Source organism: Doryrhamphus excisus, unplaced genomic scaffold (assembly GCF_037039965.1).
Source record: "Doryrhamphus excisus strain RoL-2023G ecotype Guam unplaced genomic scaffold, RoL_Dexc_Guam_v1.1 HiC_scaffold_24, whole genome shotgun sequence".
In the NCBI taxonomy this organism is placed as follows: domain Eukaryota; kingdom Metazoa; phylum Chordata; class Actinopteri; order Syngnathiformes; family Syngnathidae; genus Doryrhamphus; species Doryrhamphus excisus.
The window spans coordinates 6,413,253-6,430,551 of record NW_027621862.1 but is presented as its reverse complement, the minus strand read 5'-3'; the positions used below and the strand labels follow the sequence as shown (position 1 = coordinate 6,430,551).

Genomic DNA, 17,299 nt, shown 5'->3' with positions numbered 1-17,299 from the left:
ACCAGGACACCAGCTCTTTGATGAACGCAAAGTATTTTTGGGTACAATCCAGGGGTCTTGTGCTCTCACGGAAATGGCTCTGTCCTTTTTCAACATGAGTTGAGGCGAAATGTATTAAAATGGACAGACTGCATTGGTCACTCAAGCAGAATTTCTCAGTTTGCCAATTTCAGACTGCGTGACAAAGAATCAAGTCAAACTCCATCGACAGGATGGACAGGGGACAACAAAGCAGGGAAGATAAGGGATAGGGAGGAGAGGGGAAAGATGTGACCGCTTTTGTTGAGAGCCAGAGAAGAAGCTCTCCTCTCTGCAAGGTCAAGTACAGTATGCCAGAAGATTTGACCTCGTGAGTTGTCCTCATTCAACAAAGGCCTGGATAGCTCAGTTGGTAGAGCATCAGACTTTTAATCTGAGGGTCCAGGGTTCAAGTCCCTGTTCAGGCGGGTGAAGGGAGGCCCCTTCCCTGAAATGTTACACCTACTTCCTTTATCCTCCTTCTGTGGTCAAGTACAGTACGCCAGAAGATTTCTGCTCCTTCATCCTCAACACCGAGAAGGCCAAGGAGATGGCCGTGCACACAAGGAGTAACTTTTTTAAGTAAACCTTTTCGACCTAGCACCTTTGCGATCTTCCAGGACTGTGGATAAACGCCATTGTCAATAATTAAATTGAAGATATGGCATATGGGCTCCTGAATCAACTTTGCTGCCGCCCTCAGTAACCTACCATCCAAATTATCAATACCACATGGCTCATCGCTTTTAATGGAATGCAACAGTTTTCCTACCTCATCTACACTTATCCTCTTAAATTGAAAACTACACAGTTTATCCTACACAATATTGTTCTTTATCTGACAGTCTACCATCAACATCTATCATCTGATCTCTAATCAAATTTATTTTATTAATAAAAAGATATTGCTGCTCCCAGTCAGGTAACTGACATTTGGACAGGTTTTGAGTGGAGATGGGATTTGTCTTGGTCCTCGGTTGAACGGTTAGGCTCATTCATAAGCACTATCTGCCAACTGCTGTCATTCTGAAGCGACTGACGACATAAATACGAATAAAACCCGTCAATAAATGATAGACTTGAGTTTCTGGTAAGTACTACACAAGAAGATAAGGTGCTCAACTGGAGAAGGGAGTGTGGACTGGGTTTAGGGTTAGACCAATACTGTATTTGGCATAGAAATTGGGGCTCAGATTAGTGTTTGGTACTTGGGAACAATAAATCAAGGACTGGGTTTCTTCACTATTACATGACAAGAGACTAGTCGAGAGAACGTAGCCAGGATTAGGTCTGCATTGGCCGGGAATCGGACCCGGGCCTCCCGCTTGGCAAGCGAGAATTCTACCACTGAACCACCAATGCCACGTTGGGAAACACTGTCGGAGAACAAATTAAATTGTCGAGTGGATGTGCCTCTGCAAAGTGGCGCTAAATGACAAAACATCACAACACACGCACAGGATGCCAGGGGAGGCCGAGTACTAACAGAGCTGAGCGAGAGGGCATAAGAAAAAAATTTGTGACCTTGTGGTGGTTACCCGACCAAGAATATGGTGCACGTCTGATGCGCAATGCATGCCAGGTGATGTTCATCTAGCGAGCAGACATTCTTGTGGGGGACAAGCTCAACAGTAGGAATGTTAAGAGAACTGACCAGTCCGCTATCAATGAAGTTCTCGTCCGCCCCAGAGTCAATTAATGCTGTGGTAGGAGAAGCTTCCCCCGCCCAGGATATCGTACCTTCCACCTGAAGTCGGCCCACCAAAGCGGATGACGCAGCCGGTGTGGTTGGAGCGGGCAGTGCCAGCAGCTGGGGAATATCCCTGGTGGAGGAAGAGCATTGGCGTGCTGGGCGAACTGGACCGCGGGAAATTGTGTGTAGGACTCCCACAGTACAGGCACAGCCACAGGCGTAGACGGTGACTACTCTCCGCTGACGAAAGGCGACTGGCTCCCAGTTGCATGGGGACGACACTCCCGACGTCGTCAGATGGCGCTCCACTGCTGGAGCAGGGAGGGAGGAGTGGTGCCGGAAGAGCTCCGGGAGGTGGGATTTGGAGCCGACGTGTGGGTCGGAGCGGCTCCGCCCGATACGCGTTTCGTAGCGCCTTGTCATTCCTGCCACTATCCCGGTTAGCTCAGTTGGTCAGCGTGTGGTGCTAATAACGCCAAGGTCATGGGTTCAACAAAACGGCGACAACCCACTTGCCCCCATATCCAACATCACACCACCCACCTGTGAAACACCCTCAACAAGGCCGCTGAAAACAGCATGTCAAAAGCAGAGTGGCAACAAACCTCTCGGCCACCGAGACTGCAAGAAGCAGATCAATGGGGACAGTGGACCCCATTATCCTCTACCCAAAATTTAGACCACCATTGTAGAGAACGCGGGCCGGGAAAGGACAACACCCAGCCCTCATAACCAACAGTACTCCACCACAAGGTAAACAGCATGGCGGCAACAAATGCCCAACCAAAGCGTCACAGACAGGATTCGAACCTGTGCGGGGAAACCCCATTGGATTTCAAGTCCAACGCCTTAACCTCTCGGCCACCGTGACTGCTTGGAAAAGACCAATGGGGGCAGGTGACCCCATTGTCCTAGAACCAAAATGTTGCTGATGTCAAGGATCAGCTGGCAACATGTGCATGGGAGGAAGACACATGGTTTGTGTGAGGGGCTACACAAGTATTTCCACTTCTAGTTAAAAGCCAGGCACCTCACATCGTTTCCATAAAGTACCAAGGGATTGTCCTGTTGCCCTTGTATTTTGTGGGCAAAAAGGAGGCGTTTGCAAGTGGACCTCAGACCCTATCACTGGTCACCTGAACAGGGACTTGAATCCCGGACACTCAGATCAAAAGGCTAATGTTCAGTTGACTGGCTCAAACTTAGTCTTGTCTGACCACTCTTTTGTCCAGAAGATATTTGGCTAATGTGGTCTGATTTCTTAAACCTGCAAATGTCCAAATACACAAGGGTATTGTCTTTGTAGGGCGCATTGACACACAGTTTGCCAATTGGGAACCACACAAGTGCTGTGCAAGAGTGGAGCGCAAACATGAATGAATACTGACACTGATGCACTCAGAGAACGTCCCTGGGTGGGCTCGAACCACCAGCCTCCCGGTTAACAGCCGAGCGCGCTGACCGATTGCGCCACAGAGACTCACACCCTGCCAACTTCTGTTCAGTTGAAGCCATACTAACGCATGCTATGCTTCCAGCATGCCCTTTGTTTTGGATGTGACTCGCACCTTCTGGTGTAACAATCAAACAACATTGCAAACCAGGACACCAGCTTTACTCTTTGATGAACGCAAAGTATTTTTGGGTACAATCCAGGGGTCTTGTGCTCTCACGGAAATGGCTCTGTCCTTTTTCAACATGAGTTGAGACGAAATGTATTAAAATGGACAGACTGCATTGGTCACTCAAGCAGAATTTCTCAGTTTGCCAATTTCAGACTGCGTGACAAAGAATCAAGTCAAACTCCATCGACAGGATGGACAGGGGACAACAAAGCAGGGAAGATAAGGGATAGGGAGGAGAGGGGAAAGATGCGACCGCTTTTGTTGAGAGCCAGAGAAGAAGCTCTCCTCTCTGCAAGGTCAAGTACAGTATGCCAGAAGATTTGACCTTGTGAGTTGTCCTCATTCAACAAAGGCCTGGATAGCTCAGTTGGTAGAGCATCAGACTTTTAATCTGAGGGTCCAGGGTTCAAGTCCCTGTTCAGGCAGGTGAAGGGAGGCCCCTTCCCTGAAATGTTACACCTACTTCCTTTATCCTCCTTCTGTGGTCAAGTACAGTACGCCAGAAGATTTCTGCTCCTTCATCCTCAACACCGAGAAGGCCAAGGAGATGGCCGTGCACACAAGGAGTAACTTGTTTAAGTAAACCTTTTCGACCTAGCACCTTTGCGATCTTCCAGGACTGTGGATAAACGCCATTGTCAATAATTAAATTATTAAATTAAATTATCGAACCACCAACCTCTCAGTTAACAGCCAAACGTGCTGACCAATTGCGTGACAGAGACTACAACAGCATGACTGCAGTAAGGTTTCAATAATTGCTGTCCACCTTAACTCTCGGGTGGTCCGGTCTGTTACGTTTCAGGTGTCATTCTGAATTCTGCCCTTTCGCAGGAAAAGAGCCTTTGTACTTTTTCAACATGAGCTCTAAAGAAAGGTATAAACTGAGATATACTGCATTGGCCGGGAATCGGACCCGGGCCTCCCGCTTGGCAAGCGAGAATTCTACCACTGAACCACCAATGCCACGTTGGGAAACACTGTCGGAGAACAAATTAAATTGTCGAGTGGATGTGCCTCTGCAAAGTGGCGCTAAATGACAAAACATCACAACACACGCACAGGATGCCAGGGGAGGCTGAGTACTAACAGAGCTGAGCGAGAGGGCATAAGAAAAAAATTTGTGACCTTGTGGTGGTTACCCGACAGCACCAAGGATATGGTGCACGTCTGATGCGCAATGCATGCCAGATGATGTTCATCTAGCGAGCAGACATTCTTGTGGGGGACAAACTCAACTGTAGGAATGTTAAGAGAACTGACCAGTCCGCTATCAATGAAGTTCTCGTCCGCCCCAGAGTCAATTAATGCTGTGGTAGGAGAAGCTTCCCCCGCCCAGGATATCGTACCTTCCACCTGAAGTCGGCCCACCAAAGCGGATGACGCAGCCGGTGTGGTTGGAGCGGGCAGTGCCAGCAGCTGGGGAATATCCCTGGTGGAGGAAGAGCATTGGCGTGCTGGGCGAACTGGACCGCGGGAAATTGTGTGTAGGACTCCCACAGTACAGGCACAGCCACAGGCGTAGACGGTGACTCCTCTCCGCTGACGAAAGGCGACTGGCTCCCAGTTGCATGGGGACGACACTCCCGACGTCGTCAGATGGCGCTCCACTGCTGGAGCAGGGAGGGAGGAGTGGTGCCGGAAGAGCCCCGGGAGGTGGGATTTGGAGCCGACGTGTGGGTCGGAGCGGCTCGGCCCGATACGCGTTTCGTAGCGCCTTGTCATTCCAGCAGCTCTCTGCCGCTATCCCGGTTAGCTCAGTTGGTCAGCGTGTGGTGCTAATAACGCCAAGGTCATGGGTTCAACCCCTCGTACTGGCCACTCTTCTTTATGTGCTCCAGGAACAACAAAACGGCGACAACCCACTTGCCCCCATATCCAACATCACACCACCCACCTGTGAACCACCCTCGACAAGGCCGCTGAAAACAGCATGTCAAAAGCAGAGTGGCAACAAACCTCTCGGCCACCGAGACTGCAAGAAGCAGATCAATGGGGACAGTGGACCCCATTATCCTCTACCCAAAATTTAGACCACCATTGTAGAGAACGCGGGCCGCGAAAGGACAACACCCCAGCCCTCATAACCAACAGTACTCCACCACAAGGTAAACAGCATGGCCAACCAAAGCGTCACAACCCCATTGGATTTCAAGTCCAACGCCTTAACCTCTCGGCCACCGTGACTGCTTGGAAAAGACCAATGGGGGCAGGTGACCCCATTGTCCTAGAACCAAAATGTTGCTGATGTCAAGGATCAGCTGGCAACATGTGCATGGGAGGAAGACACATGGTTTGTGTGAGGGGCTACACAAGTCTTTCCACTTCTAGTTAAAAGCCAGGCACCTCACATCGTTTCCATAAAGTACCAAGGGATTGTCCTGTTGCCCTTGTATTTTGTGGGCAAAAAGGAGGCGTTTGCAAGTGGACCTCAGACCCTATCACTGGTCACCTGAACAGGGACTTGAATCCCGGACACTCAGATCAAAAGTCTAATGTTCAGTTGACTGGCTCAAACTTAGTCTTGTCTGACCACTCTTTTGTCCAGAAGATATTTGGCTAATGTGGTCTGATTTCTTAAACCTGCAAATGTCCAAATACACAAGGGTATTGTCTTTGTAGGGCGCATTGACACACAGTTTGCCAATTGGGAATCACACAAGTGCTGTGCAAGAGTGGAGCACAAACATGAATAAACACTGACACTGATGCACCCAGAGAACGTCCCTGGGTGGGCTCGAACCACCAGCCTCCCGGTTAACAGCCGAGCGCGCTGACCGATTGCGCCACAGAGACTCACACCCTGCCAACTTCTGTTCAGTTGAAGCCATACTAACGCATGCTAGGCTTCCAGCATGCCCTTTGTTTTGGATGTGACTCGCACCTTCTGGTGTAACAATCAAACAACATTGCAAACCAGGACACCAGCTTTACTCTTTGATGAACGCAAAGTATTTTTGGGTACAATCCAGGGGTCTTGTGCTCTCACGGAAATGGCTCTGTCCTTTTTCAACATGAGTTGAGACGAAATGTATTAAAATGGACAGACTGCATTGGTCACTCAAGCAGAATTTCTCAGTTTGCCAATTTCAGACTGCGTGACAAAGAATCAAGTCAAACTCCATCGACAGGACGGACAGGGGACAACAAAGCAGGGAAGATAAGGGATAGGGAGGAGAGGGGAAAGATGCGACCGCTTTTGTTGAGAGCCAGAGAAGAAGCTCTCCTCTCTGCAAGGTCAAGTACAGTATGCCAGAAGATTTGACCTCGTGAGTTGTCCTCATTCAACAAAGGCCTGGATAGCTCAGTTGGTAGAGCATCAGACTTTTAATCTGAGGGTCCAGGGTTCAAGTCCCTGTTCAGGCAGGTGAAGGGAGGCCCCTTCCCTGAAATGTTAAAACCTACTTCCTTTATCCTCCTTCTGTGGTCAAGTACAGTACGCCAGAAGATTTCTGCTCCTTCATCCTCAACACCGAGAAGGCCAAGGAGATGGCCGTGCACACAAGGAGTAACTTGTTTAAGTAAACCTTTTCGACCTAGCACCTTTGCGATCTTCCAGGACTGTGGATAAACGCCATTGTCAATAATTAAATTATTAAATTAAATTATCGAACCACCAACCTCTCAGTTAACAGCCAAACGTGCGTGACAGAGACTACAACAGCATGACTGCAGTAAGGTTTCAATAATTGCTGTCCACCTTAACTCTCGGGTGGTCCGGTCTGTTACGTTTCAGGTTTGTTTGGTAATTGGGAACAATAAATCAAGGACTGGGTTTCTTCACTATTACATGACAAGAGACTAGTCGAGAGAACGTAGCCAGGATTAGGTTTGGGGTATTTGTCTGATGCTGAGGGACAGATCCTGGACTCATTTCCGATCCCAACATCTCTTCTACAAAAAAGCACTTGACTTCTTGGAGAATGCGGGCATCGATCCCGCTCCCTCTCGTACGCAAAGCGAGCACTCTACCATTTGAGCTAATTCCCCTGCCATCACAGCGTTGACAGAGAAGGTTCAGTCTCATAACTATTTTGGTTCCTTCGCTGGAGTACGTCAATTCCGCAGCTGACCGAGTTTCTCGGGGAACACAAGGAACGAGAGGTTCAGTCATCACTGGGAACTTTGGAAGTGTAGTCACCTTTAGTCAGGTCTGCTTTGGTGAACTTCAGAGGCATCATGACCAGTCTGCATCAAAACATTATCTGAAATCCTGTGGCAGGCTTCTGGCATTGATTCTTAATTCAGTTGCCATCCCTGATAGATGGTAATGGTAATCATGCCCGCGTGGCAGGCGAGTCTCTTTGCTTGTCTGACGTCTGTGTCGCACCCTGATTGGCTGGCAGCAAATGTGAACCACCAATGCCACGTGGGGACACACTGTAAGAGAAAAAAAATCAACTGTCAAGTGGATGAGCCTCTGCAAAGTGGCGCTGAATGACAACACATCACAATGTCATACTGTTTGGATTCAAGCACCTTCTGGTGTAATGGGATCCACAACAATCATGTCATCTGTGGATGCAACGTCAATTCATTCTTGAAGGGCAAGTGACAAAAAGAAGTACATGGTTCAGAAATCAGCTGCCAAAGTTTCACTGACCAAGCACCCAGGCACTGCTGGGATTTGAACCCAGGATATCCTGTTTACGAGACAGACACTTTGACCAGCTTAGCCACAGTGCCAGCAGTGCATCTGGCACCAACACAAAAACAGTTCGCCAATGGGGAAAAATGTTCATACAAGGGAGGGAGTCCAAAGTCCTACACATGTGTGGATTGAGAGTCCCTGGGTGGGCTCGAACCACCAACCTCTCAGTTAACAGCCAAACGTGCTGACCAATTGCGTGACAGAGACTACAACAGCATGACTGCAGTAAGGTTTCAATAAGTGCTGTCCACCTTAACTCTCGGGTGGTCCGGTCTGTTACGTTTCAGGTGTCATTCAACTGAAAAGATCCTATTTGAAGGCGACGCAGGCCAAACTAGACTCCAGCAAAAAGTGTCAAACAGCGCCCTCTGCTGTCAGGCAAGACCAGAAACCATAAAAAGCTTACAGCACCTGGTATTCCCAGGCGGTCTCCCATCCAAGTACTAACCAGTCCTGCCCCTGCTTTGCTTCCGAGATCAGACGTTTTCAGGATAGTATGGCCGTAAGCTGCCAGGTCAACTGAAAAGATCCTATTTGAAGGCGACGCAGGCCAAACTAGACTCCAGCAAAACGTGTCAAACAGCGCCCTCTGCTGTCAGGCAAGAGCAGAAACCATTAAAAGCTGACAGCACCTGGTATTCCCAGGCGGTATCCCATTCAAATACTAACCAGGCCCGCCCCTGCTTAGCTTCCGAGATCGGACGAGATCGGGCGTTTTCAGGGTAGTATGGCCGTAAGCTGCCAGGTCAACTGAAAAGATCCTATTTGAAGGTGACGCAGGCCAAACTAGACTCCAGCAAAAAGTGTCAAACAGCGCCCTCTGCTGTCAGGCAAGAGCAGAAACCATAAAAAGCATACAGTACCTGGTATCCCCAGGCGGTCTCCCATCCAAGTACTAACCAGGCCCGCCCCTTCTTAACTGCGAGATCGGGCGTTTTCAGGGTAGTATGGCCATAAGCTGACAGGTCAACTGAAAAGATCCTATTTGAAGGTGACGCAGGCCAAACTAGACTCCAGCAAAAAGTGTCAAACAGCGCCCTCTGCTGTCAGGCAAGAGCAGTAACCATAACAAGCTTACAGCACCTGGTATTCTAGGCGGTCTCCCATCCAAGTACTAACCAGGCCCGTCCCTGCTTAGCTTCCGAGATCAGACGAGATCGGGCGTTTTCAGGGTAGTACGGCCGTAAGATGCCAAGTCAACTGAAAAGATCCTATTTGATGGAGACGCAGGCCAAACTAGACTCCAGCAAAAAGTGTCAAACAGCGCCCTCTGCTGTCAGGCAAGAGCAGAAACCATAAAAAGCTTACAGCACCTGGTATTCCCAGGCGGTCTCCCATCCAAGTACTAACCAGGCCCGCCCCTTCTTAACTTCCGAGATCGGGCGTTTTCAGGGTAGTATGGCTGTAAACTGCAAGGTCAACTGAAAAGATCCTATTTAAAGGCGACGCAGGCCAAACTAGACTCCAGCAAATAGTGTCAAACAGCGCCCTCTGCTGTCAGGCAAGAGCAGAAACCATAAAAAGCTTACCACACCTGGTATTCCCAGGCGGTCTCCCATCCAAGTACTAACCAGGCCCGCCCCTTCTTAACTTCCGAGATCGGGCGTTTTCAGGGTAGTATGGCCGTAAGCTGCCAGGTCAACTGAAAAGATCCTATTTGAAGGCGACGCAGGCCAAACTAGACTCCAGCAAAAAGTGTCAAACAGCGCCCTCTGCTGTCAGGCAAGAGCAGAAACCATAAAAAGCTTACAGCACCTGGTATTCCCAGGCGGTCTCCCATCCAAGTACTAACCAGGGCCACCCCTGCTTAGCTTCCGAGATCAGGCGTTTACAGGGTAGTATGGCCGTAAGCTGCCAGGTCAACTGAAAAGATCCTATTTGTAGGCGACGCAGGCCAAACTAGACTCCAGCAAAAAGTGTCAAACAGCGCCCTCTGCTGTCAGGCAAGAGCAGAAACCATAAAAAGCTTACAGCACCTGGTATTCCCAGGCGGTCTCCCATCCAATTACTAACCAGGCCCGCCCCTGCTTAGCTCCCGAGATCGGGCGTTTTCAGGGTAGTATGGCCGTAAGATGCCAAGTCAACTGAAAAGATCCTATTTGATGGCAAAAAGGGAATGATACACATGTAGTCAAGAAGAAGATTTATGACCCCTACTAATGGTTTCATGACCCTAATGATGGTTTTATGACCCTAATGATGGATTTATGACCCTAATGATGGATTTATGACCGTAATGATGGGTTTATGACCCTAATGATGGATTTATGACCCTTATCCCATCACACGTGGTCTGTCGTGACGTCATCACCATGCACCGGAGGTGATGTCATCACCGTGTGCCGGATGTGATGTCATCACCATGCACCGGATGTGATGTCATCACCGTGTGCCGGATGTGATGTCATCACCGTGTGCCGGAAGTGGTGTCATCACCGTGTGCCGGAAGTGGTGTCATCACCGTGTGCCGGATGTGATGTCATCACCATGTGCCGGATGTGATGTCATCACCATGTGCCGGACATGACGACATCGCCATGTGACGGACATGGCGCCATCACCACGCAACGGCCTACAAAATATCCGAGATCAATTTATCGACTAATTTGGATTAAATATTGGTGTAATTAAAACAATAACATATATTATTTATAATTAATTTAAACCACCACCCTACCCCTCCCGTTTCGCCCTCACACAGCCCTTCTTTGTCGACCCATCGGGTCGGTTTTCTCTTATGTGTTTTCTGTATGTGAATCAATTTTAAAAAACATGTGAACGAATTAAATAATGAGCGCCTTACCTTGTAGATCCTCCAGTTTGACCCCACCTGGGTAACCTCGACATGCGAGGGTTCAGCTTAGACATGTACGGGCATGTCCGGATTTTAAAAAACTACTGCCGCGTCATCATGGCGTATCGGGGGGTGGGGGGTGTGGAGTACAATAAGCCACAAAACCTAGCTCCAGACGAGACGTCCTCGCTGTATTCAAAACTCGACTGTCCTCATGAAAGCGTTTGAGTGAAAATTCTAACTAAAAAACAAAAAACAAAAGACAGCAGTATGATCAGTGAAACACCGGTCTCTATTTACCATCACGATGAAGATGACGACAAAAATGCTTCACGTAAAACCATCATGTTTCTGCAACGGGTGCAGAAGCTTCCGAATTACCCCCTGGAGGCGAGATGGAGTCTGGAGGATTATGGCCAAAGTGGTTTTTGGGGTTACAAGTTCCACTACGGTCTGGGAGAGTTGTCCTTTTTTCAAACCGAAGATGTTCAAATAACAACATCCCCCTCTCCGTCCGTCCACCCGGCGTGTGGGTATAAACTCTGATAGAACGGCTTTTGGAAATCCTCAGAGTCTAACCTCAGATCCGAGCCCCCCCATTGTCATCACACATCCCTAGTCATAGTATTTTTACAAATGGCCGTCTGCTTCCTCAGACGTGAGCGTCTTAACAAATGGGGGGCTGCTTCTTCAGGTGTGTGTGTGTGTGTGTGTGTGCGTGCTACGGCTTCCCGTGAATGAGCGACCCTTTGGGGTTTTATTTGTTAAAAAACATACATTGTTAAAAAACCTCGACATGGGAGGGTTCAACTTAGACATGTATGGGTATGCCCTTATTTTAAAAAACTACAGCAAAACCTAGCTCCAGACAAGACGTCCTCGCTGTATTCAAAACTCGACTGTCTTCATGAAAGCAGTCTGCCCCCTCCTCAGGTGTGAGCGCCTTAACAAATGGTCGACTGCTTCTTCAGGTGTGTGTGTGTGCTACGGCTTCCCGTGAATGAGCGACCAGGGTTTTATTTGTTAAAAAACATACATTGTTAAAAAACCTCGACATGCGAGGGTTCAGCTTAGACATGTACGGGCATGTCCGGATTTTAAAAAACTACTGCCGCGTCATCATGGCGTATCGGGGGGTGGGGGGCGTGGAGTACAATAAGCCACAAAACCTAGCTCCAGACGAGACGTCCTCGCTGTATTCAAAACTCGACTGTCTTCATGAAAGCATTCTGCCCCCCGACAGTATTCCACGGGTATAAAACAAGATCAACAGTCAACCAAAGTCATTACCTACATACACTTCTGCAGAGAGCTCAACACATTTGTGATGAAACCTGGTGACTATGCGTCGTTTTGTTTTATAACTTAAAACCAAAGCTTTAACTTCAAGACTCCAATCAATTACTGGCGTTATATTTTTGTAGATATTGTAAAAGCAGGAGTTCATCCGCAACGGGGAAATCTCACTCGTGAGTACTTATGACAAAATTTAAGTTGGTGATATTCACATTGTTTTAATTGACGGCGTTATGACTTGTAGCGGACTTTGATGAGGAGTTGCCACAGGTGGAAGTTGGTAAGTACTGATTTGCATTAAGTTTGGATCATAAGCCTAGTAAAGCTTATTTTAAAACATCAGCTACAGAGCTATGTGTTACAAGGTGGATGACTTTAAAAACATCAATTACAGTGCTACACAAAGTTGTGGAAGGGCAATTTTGCAGAACGTTCGAAGACCGAGGAGAATGTGATCGTACAAAGGAGAATGATTTTGAACCACATGTTCACCGAATGAGTGTTGAAGCGCATCGACAGGACTTGGGTATGTATCCATCTACATCAAGTTAACAATGAGGCTCGTGATGACATTTAAACGTGAATTACAGGGTTAAGCAACCTCACAAAGTGGAGGAGTGTAGAAGAGTGTAGAAGTGGATGGAGGTCCTGAGAAAGATCTGTCTTCTGTGGTGACTGAGTCAGAGGGGTGTGACCAAGACTCTGATGATAAACCAGGTAATGTGTGTAATTGATGATGCAATACAATATCCGATCATTATAATAACGACGGTGATATTATTCCTTCGCAGAAAGAAGCAGAGGCCGGGGTAAACGACAAAGCAGAGGAGCGACAGATCGAAAGAAAAGAATCAGAGCTCGAAAGATGTTGATGAAAAGTCTTCTCACCCACGTGCTTCACATCTTAGCTGAAGTCTGGTAATGTGGAACGTTTTTTTGTTTTTGTCAGACCTATGGATTTTAATATGGATGAGGGTTACCCTGCTGATGTACCGTTTGAACTGGAGGATGTCATAAATGAGTTAAATAGAATCCCCAACGAGCAAAATGACCCACTACCCGAAACAAATGATGGTTATGGTGATGGTGAAGATCCTTTTTTTGCTTTTGCCAGACATATGGGTTTTAATATGGATGAGGGTTACCCTGTTGATGTACCGTGTGAACTGGAGGCTGTCATAAATGAGTTAAATAGAAGCCCCAACGAGCAAAATGACCCACTACCCGAAACAAATGATCATTATGATGCTGGTGAAGATCCTTTTTTTGCTAGCAGACAAATCGCAGACTTTGAAGACTTTTTTAATCCGCTTGAAAGAGCGCTTGAGCGGCTTAATCAGCCATCAGCGTCTGGTTGTATACATGTCGAGCCATCCTCACAAGCCGGAGGAGGTCTGGCCGAGCCACAGATTGTGAACAGAGACCGTTTCAACAATGTGGAAATAAGACGTGTGCTAAACATTCCTCCTCCTGAGCGTGTACCTAATTTTGCGACCTTCTACGTAGGCGTTATGGAACACGTGAATGATTTAGTCGATAGAGCTATAGGGGTTTCAGCACCGGGGGATGTTGTGCTGCTGGAGCTGATGGGGGAGGGATTGAGACAACACATAGTCGTTCGAGCGACGCATGACCCTAACAATATCAGAACCGCGTTTCAAGATTTACTGGATCGATTGGTACAATCCAATCTAGAAGTCATGACCGATGCTGGTTTAGAACTCGTCATGCAGGTGGTGCGTGACCAGAGAGGTGGGGCAAAACGCAAGTTGGAGAAAACACTTGATTGTGAAATCATCCAAAAGAAAAAACGGCATTTGTACATTCTGTACAATAGAGACCAATTATGCTTCGCCACCATGATAGCTCTGATGCTAGATAGCCAACAGACGGTAGAGTCTGCCAGGCAACGGGGTCAGCACCTACAGCATTGTGTAGGTTTGAGTGAACATACCCCGGTGGGTTTTAATGACATCCATAAATTTGAGACGGTTCTGAATCGTAAAATTGTTGTCTTGTACAGAAATGAGAGATTTACACCGCTTTGTCATTTTGAGACAAATTTCACCAAATCGACAGACACATTGTTTTTGTTTTTGGCACAGAATCACTACTACGGTGTAAAATCAGTAGCGGCTTTTGTCGGGCACAGGTATTTCTGCCATTTTTGCTACAATAATCAACACACATCGATGTCAATGGCATTGCCCCGTTTGCACCACACACGACTGCATGCGGCAAGAGATGGCTGGAGTTTACTGCTCCGATTGTCGCAAAGTATGCCGTACCAAAGTTTGTTTTGCCAAACACAAGGAGTGCAAACACGCGACCAAAAGCGGGCTCTGTGTTAGCACGTGCGACTTGTGGAAAAGATGTGCTGAATGCAATATGACGTACTATGTCAACAAGAACAAACAACCCAGAAAGCATGTATATCTTGTTAGACGATGTCAGACCTGCAATGAACAAATGCCTCGTGATAATGATGCAACCCCCCACCTGTGTTTCATGCAACCGCTAACGACAGAAAAACCATGCGATAGCCTGATATTCTATGATTTTGAAAGCTACGTTGATCAAAACAACAAACACGTCCCTTACCTGGTGTGTACAAAAACACTGGGTGGAAGTGAGCTGAGTTGGTTTGGGGAGGACCGTGTCAAAAAATTTCTCCTCCACTTCAGGCGAGATAAGTTTAAAGGGTCGACTTTAATAGCCCACAATGCAAGAGGATTTGACAGCTATTTGGTCCTCAATCAAATGATAGAGATGAAACTCACGCCATCCATTATCATGACGGGGAGTAAAGTTCTGAGTTTTACAGACCGAGATTACAATTTAAAGTACATCGACTCGCTGTCATTCCTCACCATGCGACTCAGTGCCATGCCCAAAGCCTTAGGGTTTGAAAATCAAACTAAAGGTTATTTTCCACACAAGTTCAGCTCCAGGGAGCATCTAAAGTACATAGGCCCATACCCGCCACCCGATGCTTACGGCCTACAACGTATGGCTCCGGCTGAGAAAGAGTTGTTTCTTGCTTGGTATGGTAAAGAGTGCGGTGGCACATTTAACTTTGAGAAGGAAGCTTTGCTCTATTGCAAAAATGATGTTGACATTTTGTTCCAGGCGTGCGCTAGATTCAGAGATGAATTTCTTAGCGAGACGGATGTAGACCCGATGAGCTGCATCACCATGGCCTCAGCCTGTATGAAAGTGTTCAGGACCAGGTTCTTAAAACCTAATACGGTCGCTATCCCGCCGCCAGACAATTATGCGCGTCAACACAAATCATACTCACAAGCAGGCATCCAATATTTGGAATGGGTTGCTCACAGCGAAAAAGTGTTCATTAAACACGCGCTGAACTCTGGTGAAAAAAAGATTGGCGAGTACTTTGTAGACGGTTATGCCAAGTCAGGGGGTATAAAATATGTCTGGGAGTTCCTGGGGTGTTTTTTTCACGGATGCTCCGATTGTTTTCAACCGTCTGAGATTTGTCCATTGACGAAGCGCCCCTTTCAGGAGCTGCGTGACAAAACTGAGAAGAAATTAGAGGCGTTAGAGACCAAACACGGGGTGCGTGTCACGGTAATGAAGGAGCACGAGTGGGATAACATGAAAAAGACGCATCCGGGGGTGCAGGCATTCCTGCGTGACTATAACCCTCCGGAGCCTCTTTCACCGCGCCAGGCCTTTTTCGGGGGTCGAACTAGTGCATTTACTCTAAGGTATACGGCTGCGCAAAACGAACGTGTGATGTACGTTGATGTCACCTCCCTGTATCCTTATGTGAACAGCAACTTTGCTAACCTGTTAGGTCACCCCATCGTTATCCACAAAGACTTTGATGACCCGCGAAACTATTACGGTCTCATTAAAGCGAAAATTTACCCGCCTAGAGGCCTTTTCTTTCCTGTTCTTCCGCACAAAACATCCAAGGGGAAATTGGTGTTTCCACTTTGCCGTACATGTGCCAAAACAAACAACCAGAAGGGGGAGTGTTCCCATGATGATGACAAGAGGACTCTGATCGGTGTGTGGGTCACGGTTGAATTCAACAAAGCCGTTGAATTAGGTTACAGGGTGGCCGAGATTATGGAGGTGTGGCATTTTGAAAGGTCTAGCAACACCCTCTTTGTGGATTATATGCATACTTTTCTGAAGGGGAAACAGGAGGCCTCCGGGTACCCCCCTGGTGTGGTTGATGACGAAAGCAGAGAAGTACCTACGCGACTACCAAACCCATCAGGGTATCCGCTTAGACCCGTCTAAAATCAAACCAAACCCGGCAAAGAGACAGATGTCTAAACTCTTTCTGAATTCCCTTTGGGGGAAACTAGGACAGAGGGATAATTTAGCCCAAACACAACTCGTCAGAAACCCTGACGATTTTTTCAACCTCATGTTTTCGGGTAAATATGAACTCAAGTATTTTTCCTTCCTCAACGATGATGTGGCGATGGTACAGTATAATTACAATCAGCGTTACATCAAGCCCTCCGGTAAATCCTCCAACATCTTTTACGCCTGTTTTACAACGGCGTACGCTAGGCTGTTAATGTACAGGTACCTGGAGCAGCTACAGACGCGGGTTCTTTACACTGACACAGACAGCCTTATCTATGTCGTTAAAGAGGGGGAGACTCCTCTCCGGCTGGGGGATTACTTGGGAGATTTGACGGACGAACTGAACGGTGACAGCATTCAGGAGTTTGTCGCAGCTGGTCCTAAAAGCCACGCTTACCAAACCCGCGACAGTGGGAAAACTGTGTTGAAGGTGAAAGGTATCACACAAACGCATGAGTGCTGCGAACGAGTCAATTTTGACAGCGTCAAAACACTGGTGGAGGGTTACATTCAATCAGACCGCACACAGGCCGCCGCTCTTGAAACACCCCAGCATAGCATCATACGTGATAAAAGGGGATTTCATTTAAAAAACACAACATTCATGAAAAAGTTCAGGGTGGTGTATGACAAAAGACGGCTCCTGCCTGACGGGACAACACTCCCGTTTGGCTATTAGCACAAAAATGGATATGGGGCAGGTTAATTTTGACCCTAGGTTAGAGCTACCATTTTCATGTCTGATTTCAGGCCCCAGCGGATGTGGAAAAATCTTTTTTGTAAAAAGTATTTTAGAAAACTGTGAACATGTCATGAAATGTGTACCGCAAAATGTCGTGTGGATTTACACCTCTTATCAACCCATGTATGAT

General features: G+C 47.6%; 11 non-coding genes and 5 pseudogenes across 11 annotated transcripts; 3 read left to right on the top strand and 13 right to left on the bottom strand.

The window, feature by feature from the left end:
- Nucleotides 1-373: 373 nt before the first annotated feature.
- On the top strand, nucleotides 374-446 carry trnak-uuu (transfer RNA lysine (anticodon UUU)). Its single transcript has one exon. It is a non-coding gene; the product is annotated as a tRNA-Lys (tRNA).
- An 863-nt stretch (nucleotides 447-1,309) lies between these two features.
- Nucleotides 1,310-1,380, bottom strand: trnag-gcc (transfer RNA glycine (anticodon GCC)). The gene has a single exon. It is a non-coding gene; the product is annotated as a tRNA-Gly (tRNA).
- A 1,120-nt stretch (nucleotides 1,381-2,500) lies between these two features.
- On the bottom strand, nucleotides 2,501-2,582 carry trnas-uga (transfer RNA serine (anticodon UGA)). The gene has a single exon. It is a non-coding gene; the product is annotated as a tRNA-Ser (tRNA).
- A 535-nt stretch (nucleotides 2,583-3,117) lies between these two features.
- Nucleotides 3,118-3,191, bottom strand: trnan-guu (transfer RNA asparagine (anticodon GUU)). The gene has a single exon. It is a non-coding gene; the product is annotated as a tRNA-Asn (tRNA).
- A 497-nt stretch (nucleotides 3,192-3,688) lies between these two features.
- On the top strand, nucleotides 3,689-3,761 carry trnak-uuu (transfer RNA lysine (anticodon UUU)). The gene has a single exon. It is a non-coding gene; the product is annotated as a tRNA-Lys (tRNA).
- A 470-nt stretch (nucleotides 3,762-4,231) lies between these two features.
- Nucleotides 4,232-4,302, bottom strand: trnag-gcc (transfer RNA glycine (anticodon GCC)). The gene has a single exon. It is a non-coding gene; the product is annotated as a tRNA-Gly (tRNA).
- Nucleotides 4,303-6,058: 1,756 nt separating this feature from the next.
- On the bottom strand, nucleotides 6,059-6,132 carry trnan-guu (transfer RNA asparagine (anticodon GUU)). The gene has a single exon. It is a non-coding gene; the product is annotated as a tRNA-Asn (tRNA).
- Nucleotides 6,133-6,629: 497 nt separating this feature from the next.
- trnak-uuu (transfer RNA lysine (anticodon UUU)) lies at nucleotides 6,630-6,702 on the top strand. The gene has a single exon. It is a non-coding gene; the product is annotated as a tRNA-Lys (tRNA).
- A 1,246-nt stretch (nucleotides 6,703-7,948) lies between these two features.
- On the bottom strand, nucleotides 7,949-8,022 carry trnat-cgu (transfer RNA threonine (anticodon CGU)). The gene has a single exon. It is a non-coding gene; the product is annotated as a tRNA-Thr (tRNA).
- A 364-nt stretch (nucleotides 8,023-8,386) lies between these two features.
- On the bottom strand, nucleotides 8,387-8,495 carry LOC144896686 (5S ribosomal RNA; annotated as a pseudogene).
- Nucleotides 8,496-8,607: 112 nt separating this feature from the next.
- On the bottom strand, nucleotides 8,608-8,726 carry LOC144895548 (5S ribosomal RNA). The gene has a single exon (XR_013626051.1). It is a non-coding gene; the product is annotated as a 5S ribosomal RNA (ribosomal RNA).
- A 332-nt stretch (nucleotides 8,727-9,058) lies between these two features.
- On the bottom strand, nucleotides 9,059-9,176 carry LOC144895792 (5S ribosomal RNA). The gene has a single exon (XR_013626300.1). It is a non-coding gene; the product is annotated as a 5S ribosomal RNA (ribosomal RNA).
- Nucleotides 9,177-9,288: 112 nt separating this feature from the next.
- Nucleotides 9,289-9,397, bottom strand: LOC144896041 (5S ribosomal RNA; annotated as a pseudogene).
- Nucleotides 9,398-9,509: 112 nt separating this feature from the next.
- LOC144896403 (5S ribosomal RNA) lies at nucleotides 9,510-9,618 on the bottom strand (annotated as a pseudogene).
- Nucleotides 9,619-9,730: 112 nt separating this feature from the next.
- LOC144896268 (5S ribosomal RNA) lies at nucleotides 9,731-9,839 on the bottom strand (annotated as a pseudogene).
- Nucleotides 9,840-9,951: 112 nt separating this feature from the next.
- On the bottom strand, nucleotides 9,952-10,060 carry LOC144896461 (5S ribosomal RNA; annotated as a pseudogene).
- Nucleotides 10,061-17,299: the final 7,239 nt, after the last annotated feature.